This window comes from Balaenoptera musculus, chromosome 1 (assembly GCF_009873245.2).
Source record: "Balaenoptera musculus isolate JJ_BM4_2016_0621 chromosome 1, mBalMus1.pri.v3, whole genome shotgun sequence".
Lineage (NCBI taxonomy): Eukaryota > Metazoa > Chordata > Mammalia > Artiodactyla > Balaenopteridae > Balaenoptera > Balaenoptera musculus.
The window spans coordinates 173,213,066-173,222,659 of NC_045785.1; the positions used below are offsets into that span (position 1 = coordinate 173,213,066).

The following is a 9,594-nucleotide window of genomic DNA, read 5'->3' on the forward strand; positions in this document are numbered from 1 at the left end:
GCCAATATTCCCTAGTATCAATCCACACCTTCTTTGCTAATCAACACCAGCTTATTCCAAAAGAGCTCATGGTAACGAAAAATGCCAAACTCCCTTGACCTTAAAAGAAAATTAAGCCCAGGGTCCATCCCCCCATTCCCCCTCTGGGGTATAAGGTTTAGTGTAAACCCACAGTGTAACAGTGTATTGCTTTATGGAGGGGGTGTGGTTGGGAGGGAGACACCATGGTGAGGAATGAATCAATTAAAGTCACACAAGTATAGGAAGCAGTGAGATATTAATACACAAAATGGATAACTGCAGTCACTTTCTTAGAGGACTCGACTCGTGGAAGAAGAACTTTGATTGGTGCTGGAAAAATATCTGTATGAACTAGAAATTTGTTTCAATAACATTAGTAGAGAATATGTTCTAGAAAGTGGAGGTAACTAGATGCAAAATCCTGGTAGCAATTTAATAGAACAGTCCCAGATGGCTAGGCTGAGGCCAACACCTAATGAGGATGAAAGCCTTGTCTGTGGGGAATTTTGGATGATACCTGGAGAAATATTACACTGTGCATAAACCAAATTGAATTGTTTTCACAAGTGTTGTAAAGTTTCATATAGTAAAAGGTTTTTTCTACACGCACTTCAATTTCACAGCAAGAATGGCATGGGATACCTAAACACAGAAGAGAGCATTCATGCAAGGTATCTAACTCCGTGATATAATATGCATACAATTCAAAATGATTACACTATCATCACATCTAGGGCTTTCTGCAACTACAAGGTGGTGGTTATGGAAAGCATGGCCCTTGGTATCAGTATCTAAAAACCAGCCACCACCTTCTTCTATGTGTGTTCTCTTTTTGCGTTTTCTCTTCATTTTTCTTAATCAACTCTGCTGTTGTTGCTGCTTCTTAGCAAAACTGGTAAAAACAAAACTGTAATCATTGAACATAGCTCTCTGGCAATCAAGACGTTTAAAACCTTCAATCTTCTGGGGCGAAGAAAGCACTGTGCGACATTTAGAACTCTGATTTACAAACAGGGTGATCACAAATTTTCCTGGCTTGAAGACTTCCACAACTTTCCTGATCAGGTCATCATAGGAGGTCTGACTTAAGTTTGTTTCAAGCTAACATAAGAAAATTCTGGTTCTGGAGTGATGTGAATAGTCCAATAAGTTCCATCCGATTTCATTCTATTCATTGAATACCCACAAGGATTGAACAGTGTGGCATCAATGACAGAACCTGGTATCAGGTCACGAATTCCACTCTCATGAATGACATCCTTTGCAGTAACACCATCTTTCGTGTAGAACTGGTCCATAACCGCTGGGTCAAGCTCACTCATCAGAATTTCCAGGCTTTGATCTAGCTGATTGATTACCCGACTCTCTGGGAAATCCAAAGTATACAAGTACCAACAATCAAAATTCATGCGTCCCATACAATATGCTGCTCCATTTGGGAAAATTGCATTAAGAAACTCTATTTCTTCCTGGAAATTCCAGTGTGGGTACCCTTGGTGAGGCAGCTTCATGAAATTCTTAGGAGAATAAAAGAAGCTTTGAATTGAGTCAAACCCACTGTAATCCCTAGCAAGTTTCAACAGGGGAACCAGTGCTTTCAGCAAGAGGGTGGTACCACATGTCTTCAAAATGAAACGTCTCTTGGAGACAAACATGCTACTCTCACTGAGTACACAAGCTTCCTGCTTGTCAGTTTTTGTCACACTTATGATTGAACATTGCACATCCTTCAAAAGTATGTCCCATTCGGATCTTGGGATGGTGTGAAGATCCCCAGATCCTTGGTTTGCGTCAGGTTGCTGCCTGGAGAACCAAACCTCCAGCAGCTTCTCGGTCCCTTCGAAAAAATGTGCAGCTTCCATCACCGTGAGACTAGCAAACAACCAAGAACCACAGAAAATCAACTAAATTAAATCTCTTCTCCCGCCGCTGCCGCCGCCACTATGGATTATTCCAGCTGTGTTACTAAAGTTCAGGTTCCTTTTTTGCTATAATTTTACATTAACTTTTTTTTAAAAAGGGTTAATAAAATTTTCCTGGCTTTTTTTTTTTTTTTTTTTCCGTGAGTGAAAGTTGAACGTTAGTCTGTTAGAAGTAGAGGCAGATACAGCTCAGTCTCTTGCAGTCCGCTGTTTCCCCGTTAGAGAGAGCAGAGCGAGCTCTAGCTAATGTCGCCGGCCATACTGTGGGAGCCTAACGTGTCCATTTTATAAAATAATCATAAACTTTAGAAAGCATAACCTTTCTCTATTCTTAGTTTATCTTTATAACCTAAAGTCATATAACTTCCCTAAGTGCCTCACTGCTAATACACCTTCCAAATAAATTATATAACCCATCATCAATTGTATTCATCAAGGAAAAATATGTAACTATGTAGGTTAGAATTTAGCTTATCACATAAATCTTTTGTTTACCCAAACACACTTCACAAACACACTTCAGTCAAGTCACACTTGACTACCCTATTTATGTGCTAAAATAAGTGCATTCAGAAAATGAATTATAAGACTGTGTTCTAAAGACAAACATTTACAAACAAGTTTTCTTGCTGAAGTTTTCTTGCTGGATGAACATAATAGTTTGGTTGAATTTTTACTCTCAAATAATTGTGAGAGTTGATTTTTTCCTAAACTCATACTGAATTAATGGCATATTTTAGTGTTGTAGTCAAATATACCACCGACCACACTCCTTCACCTAAAGTTCCCCTAACTTGTTATATTTTTTTCATAGACACAGCACTTTGTATATTTCATTTTGATTTATTTTCTGGCAAAATATATTTTTTTGCAAAACTCCCTGTCATATATATTTTTCTTTTGCTTTTCCAGTGTAGATTAAAAGAAAAAAAATATCCCCAGACTAAAAAGCCAGCTCCAGGTATCATATAACTTCTATGACTAAAAAGTACAGATAATATGCTTGTTTTCCCAGGGAAGTGGTCAGGCAGCCAAACCTCACAACCAAAATTAGTTCCCAATTTAGTGTTCGATGTCATTTCACAAGGACTAGAATGAAAGATGAGACATTGGACATGTTAACTCTGAGGAAAATTATCACTTCACCTTGTATAGGGCGTCTTTACTGGATGAAATCAGAGGAGATAAATCATCTGTCCCTGTGACAGATCTGCCTGTCATCGAGGGGAAAGATGTCCCCTAGTGAGAGGGCAGGCACTGTCTGAGTTTCCCTCAGGTTATAACCAGATATATTTTGTGCCTCAAAATAATTATAGAAATTTGAAAATGGAGATGATGTATGCAGGACACACTTCCCAAGTCGATTTTTCCAAATGACATTTTAAGTGTATGTATATAAATACAAATAGCAATGCATTCACATTTGTGAACTGCATATACCCTTGAAATTGTTACTGGGTAAAGAAAACATTTACTGAATGCTTACTATGATCAGGCATCATAGTGGCTGGTGGTCATCAACCTAAGTAAACACATATGCCCAAGTAAGATTCATGGGGTGTTTTGTCCCTCAAATTTTCCTTCAGAAAGCAGGAAATCAGCTTATATTTAAGTACCTACAAAGGCGGGCAAATTATAGTCAAATCTCTCACATAATTTATTTTGAAATCTAAAGTGCTTTTGGGAAAAGGTACATTAACTAGAAATGATATCACTCCTCATCACGTTTTGGATACATAGAGAGGTGACCTCGTGGAAATGCAAATGATGGAGGCAAAGATATTTTATTCAGACTTCGTGTTTATTCCTGTGCTACGGCGTTGCAATTGAGAGTTTTGGTTGCGGTTTTACTAGAGGATTTTAAAAAGTAGTAGGGACATGTTAATGGTGAAGTTGAATACATACCTTCAGAAATAATAGTTAGACCAAATGTTCAATGAATGAGTCTTTGTGACTTGAGATAAAATGCTTAATGGCAGCATAATGATCATTTAAAAAGGGCTCTAGCTCTCATTTTTGAAGGAAGTCAAAGTCTAAACTGCTAGATAACTCAACACTAGCTCTAGATTTAATAAAGTTAAAGCTATATAAGCTGCTAGAAACCAAAAATAAAAAAAAGTGGCTCTAGTATTATAAAGTTAAAGCTATGCTATAAGGTATCTAAATAAAATATTTCTTTTCTTCTAAAATCCTATTCTAGTTCGGCCCCCAAAAATTCTTTTGAAATCATCTTATAAAATAGGGACTCAATCACCTTATACTTCTGGTTACTGATATTTATAAAAATGCATTATAAAAATGAAACTTTAAAAATAAATTAATGCCCCCATGCAAAACTTTATTTAATTCTTTAAAAATTACACTATCTCAGGACTTCCCTGGTGGTCCAGTGGTTAAGACTCTGTGCTTCCATTGCAGGGGATAGGGCTTTGATCCCTAGTTGGGGAACTAAGATTCCCACATGGCACATGGCAAAAAAATAAAAAACAAAAATTACAGTATCTCTAACATGGAATAATACATTTTTAATTAAGAAATTAAAATAAGTCAAAAGAGTCATTTGTGTTTACTCTTCCGAAGAAAGACAAACGTGATAAGCCTATCTGTGATTTTCTATAAGGTTTTATTAAATCTCTTTTTTTAGCTCATAGTAATAATAGATCAGAGCTCATTGATCACTTGTTTATTCATCATGCATGTATTGAGCACATCCTCTTGCCTGGGTCTTGCACTGGACACAAGATGTAAAAGGGTAAACAAAGCAGACTTGTCATTTCAGAGCTTGAATTGTAGTGATCACAGACTTAGTTCATATTGTTGATTAAGACTGTTGTAACTAGAACATGTTAGAGTCATATGAGCCAGACAGAGGAAAGTACAAACTCGGACCAGTTAGATTAGCAGGAAAAAGGAAATGATGAGATGCTCAAAAGCCAAGACCAGGCAGGCCATCAACACAGAAAGGACTGCACCAGTTTCAAACAAAATAATCTGCATTTATGGATTTTGATTTAGAGTGCATATTAATTTCAATACAACTGATAGAAGGCTGTAAATTAGGAAATGGCTCAAAAATGATCTAGGAGAAAATACATTTGCTGGCTCTCTGTCTTCTAAGGGTAAAGCAAAAACTCCATCTGATCTCATTCACACATTCATTTCTTCATTCTCTTGTCCATTTATTCATCAAAAATGTATTGAACACCCTGTATATACCAGGAATTCTTCTTTTTCATGGGCATAGAATGTTAAAGCAAAGAGTCCCTGCCCTCATGGAATTTACAGTCTACTAGAGAAATAAAGATAACAAATATGCCATACATTTTTAATATAGTAATTATTTGTAAATCTATAAAGATAGAGATTATGTACAGTATGACTTTTATACATAGATATAGATGGTTTGTTGTCTATATCCATATCTCTCTATATTTCTCTTTATCTGTAGAAACGTACAGAAATAATAAAAAAGAAAGCTGGGATATAAAATGATAAGAGATGAAGTGGAGAGTTAGAAGGTTTATAAGTCTTTTTCTACTCATTTTTCGAGTAAGCTTTTTTTTCCTAGAAATCTTTGACATGATACTACACATGTTCCCAGTTTCTCAAACACCCTACTCTCCCCCTGCCTCCTCCATGCCTTTAAATATCTTGCTCTTTCAACTTGGATGCTGTTCCCTAAGTTCGTTGAGACTGAAAACAAAACACCTGACTTTTACTTCCAAGCCTTGGTTAATATGATGCCCTCTTTAATGTGTCCTTTCATCTGGGCAGGTTTAGCTCCTCTTTCCTCAGTGGTGCCTGAGAGCCCTAAAGCATGCTCTTCAGTCCCAGTACTTGAGTGCCAAGAGAATTCCCCAACTCACCCTTCAAAATTAAAACAAAGTAACTTTTTTTTTAAAATAAATTTATTTATTTTATTTATTTATTTTTGGCTGTGTTGGGTTTTCGCAGCTGCGCGTGGGCTTTATCTAGTTGCGGCGAGCGGGGGCTACTCTTCGTTGCGGTGCACAGGCTTCTCATTGCAGTGGCTTCTCTTGTTGTGGAGCATGGGCTCTAGGCGGGCGGGCTTCAGTAGTTGTGGTGCATGAGCTTCAGTAGTTGTGGCTCGCGGGCTCTAGAGTGCAGGCTCAGTAGTTGTGGCCCACGGGCTTAGTTGCTCCGCGGCATGTGGGATCTTCCCGGACCAGGGCTCGAACCTGTGTCCCCTGCATTGGCAGGCAGATTCTTAACCACTACGCCACCAGGGAAGTCCCCAAAATAACTTTTTGAATGTTGCTAAATATTTATTGATTGCCTAACATCATCAAGTTCTCTATCAGATGTTTTTTCTTTCCATTATGTGAATTCTTGGTTCAACGTCAATTGTTTGGAGAAGAGGGCTTTATGTTTAAAGGACAGTAACTTTACCCCAGAAATCATCAAAGGCCATTGTTATGGTTCCCAAGCCTGTGGCAAGCAAGAAGGATTCAAGATACAGAAGACTCCCGTTATGAAAATTTATGTTCTTTGTTTGTTAAAAGTAGTTGTATGATTATTTATAGTAAATTTCAAATGGTACTATGGATATTGACAAGAGGCTTTGACATAGAAAGAAAGCTATAAAATTCCCTCTTATCTGCAAGATACTGAATATATAGCATAATAAAGCCATTTATGACCATTATGAGCAAAGGTAATTATTAGAAGTTAGCAACTGATAAAATTTAGGCTGCATTTTCTCATATACCAGCAAAAAAAAATGATTGCTGTTAATTTCAATAGCAACTTTAGCAAATGGGACTGGAGTTAACATAGGGTAAGTGATTTTTTTGCCGTAAGAGTGCTTTTTATACATAATATTAAGCAAAAATTATACTGCTTTGCATCACTATTCAAGTAAGATTGCGCTGGCAATTTATCTCCTTGCCTTCGGAAACATACTATCCCAATCTAAAATCTGTTTAGAAGACTGATCTAAAATGCAGATCTGATCATTGTACAATTTTATTTAAAACCCATCTTTGGTTTCCCCAAATGTTGGGGAAAAAAGTCAAAACTTCTTCCCTTCAATGCCTGTCAGTGTGACACCTGTGTACCTACCTTGCCACTTGCATTTCTTTTCAATATCAGAGAAACAGTTCTCTTTCCAGGACTACTGTAGTTTTGTAACTACACCTACTTCAGAAATTCAGTCTTTTGTGTGTGATATTCCCAGGGCTCATAAAGCTTATTCCCTCCTTCTTACTATCCTTTCTCCAACTCCCTATATTTTAATGTCAGCTGACATTTTATTTCCTTCAGGATTAGCAATCTGCTTTCCACACTAGCAATCTGTTATTTCCAGGATGGGAGAAATAAGCTCCCCCAGTATCTTGTGTGTGATCTCAGTTTAATTGTTGTCACGAGTACAATTTCCAGATTATACTTGCATATTTCCCCGTCTGTCTCCGGCATTGTTGCACGACATCCCATAGCTTTAGTTTTCGATTTTTAGCATACATATTTTTTATGATTCCTGACTCAGTCCCATTCCCAGAGATTTTGCTTAACTAAGTCTTAAATCATGCCTGAGTCATGAATTTAAAGGAAGCAAAAGAAGAAAGGAAGGAAGAACCAAAGAAGTATTTGAATATAGTTAATTGTATCAAATGTTTAGAACCACTGTCCTGAAAGGAATTCTGTAATCCTAATGCATTACTTTGTTCCTGGAACAGTATAAGAAGAGAAAAAAAAATCTGAAAAAAAAAAAAAAAAAAGACCTTCTTCAGTATAAGCATCAACTAGAAAAAAAAAATGATTGTGCTTCAATTGAATTAAAAATATTCAAAATATTAGATTATCTTATTTCCCACCTTTCTCCGAAACTCTGTGACCAACAGTGCCTACCATCTTTGTTGTTTTCAAATGTATCTTAATAAGACATGATAAACAAAGATAACACAATTTTTGATAAGGTCATTCGAGGGCAAACTGGTCACATGGATATAGGAGATCTTAGACAACAAGGCCAGGAATAAACCTCTACCCTGCTCCAGAGACCACAAAGTTCTAGAAATGTCCACGGGTCTCTAGTCCTATTATCACAGGCCACTAACAAATTGTCATCTCTCTACTTCTCATCAAAGTTCAACTGTCAAAAGCCCATTCCCCCAGGTTCTGTTTTGGCTTAGATAAGCAGCTTATGTTATAAATACAGAGGTAAAGTATATCAAAGACTTATGTAGGATACTTTCCTTATCCTACTTTTATTATCTCCTAATTCTACTTTAACAAGAAATTTCTGGACTTAGAGCAACTTAATGGAAATCAGCACATCAATGATAACAATACAGGATGAGCTCTTGAGTTTTTTTTTTTGTTTTAATTTTTATTTTGTATTGGAGTATAGTTGATTAACAATGTTTTGTTAGTTTCAGGTGTACAGCAAAGTGATTCAGTTATACATATACATGTATCAATTTTTCAAATTCTTTTCCCATTTAGGTTATTACCGAATACTGAGCAGAGTTCCCTGTGCTATACAGTAGGTCCTTGTTGGTTATCTATTTTAAATATAGTAGTGTGGGGACTTCCCTGGTGGTCCGGTGGTAAACAATCCACCTTCCAATTCAGGGGACATGGGTTCGATCCCTGGTCATGGAACTAATATCCCACATGCCGCAGGGCAGCTAAGCCCACACATCACAACTACTGAGCTCGCACGCCTCAACTAGAGAGCCTGCATGCTGCTGCAAACTACAGAGCCCATGCGCTCTGGAACCTGCATGCCACAACTAGAGAAGAGAACACCCACACACCGCAACTAGAGAGAAGCCCACATGCCACAACTAAGACCTGACGCAGCCAAAAATAAATAAATAAATAAATAATCTTTTAAAAATTATAAAAAATAATAAAAAAATAAATATAGTAGTGTGTATTTTGAGAGGAAAACATTTCATGTCAACAGTTAGACAACATATATAGTCTAACTGTTGACTTGAAATGTCATATATATACATGTTTATGGCCACAACTAAAATGTGATTGAATATTCTTAATTATTTATATCTGCAATTAATGAAATTAATTTTAAATCATGTATATATATCTTCTAGATCATTTAGTGTTTCATGTAACTGCATATTGGCTTTTTTGCATGGCACCATCACTTGGTATTTGGTTTGGCAGAAAAGTAACATAACAGAGCAGGTAGTACAATAACATGCTAGTCACCTTTTAGCCACCATGTAGAAGTTAAATTTAATTCCAATCCAGGAAACACTAAAATGTCTCAATTAACTTAGCATTGAGTAATTAAGAATATGAATATTTTTAATATAAAAACACCAGGATCGATTTTATAAAAGTTGTTTAAATATAATAACAATCAACATTAAAATAGATTATCACATAAAAGGCATACAGAGCATACTAATAAAATATAAAATATAATGATAATATAATGATGATAATGTTGTAAGACTAAAATGTTTTAGAATTAGGAACATAAATTTATTTTCTAACATATTGTAAAATTAACATATTCCACAATGCAGTCACTGGCTTACCTTTTATTTTGCTAAAAACAAGTCCAGAAGTATAATATTTAATTACAGCTATTCAGTAAACATTAAAACAGAAAAATATATCGACTTAATTTTTTCTGATGAAGTCATAATATCAAACA

The 9,594-nt window shown here is 36.1% G+C and overlaps 1 pseudogene; it reads right to left on the reverse strand.

Annotated features, from left to right (window-relative positions):
- Positions 1-879: 879 nt before the first annotated feature.
- On the reverse strand, positions 880-1,951 carry LOC118880781 (annotated as a pseudogene).
- Positions 1,952-9,594: the final 7,643 nt, after the last annotated feature.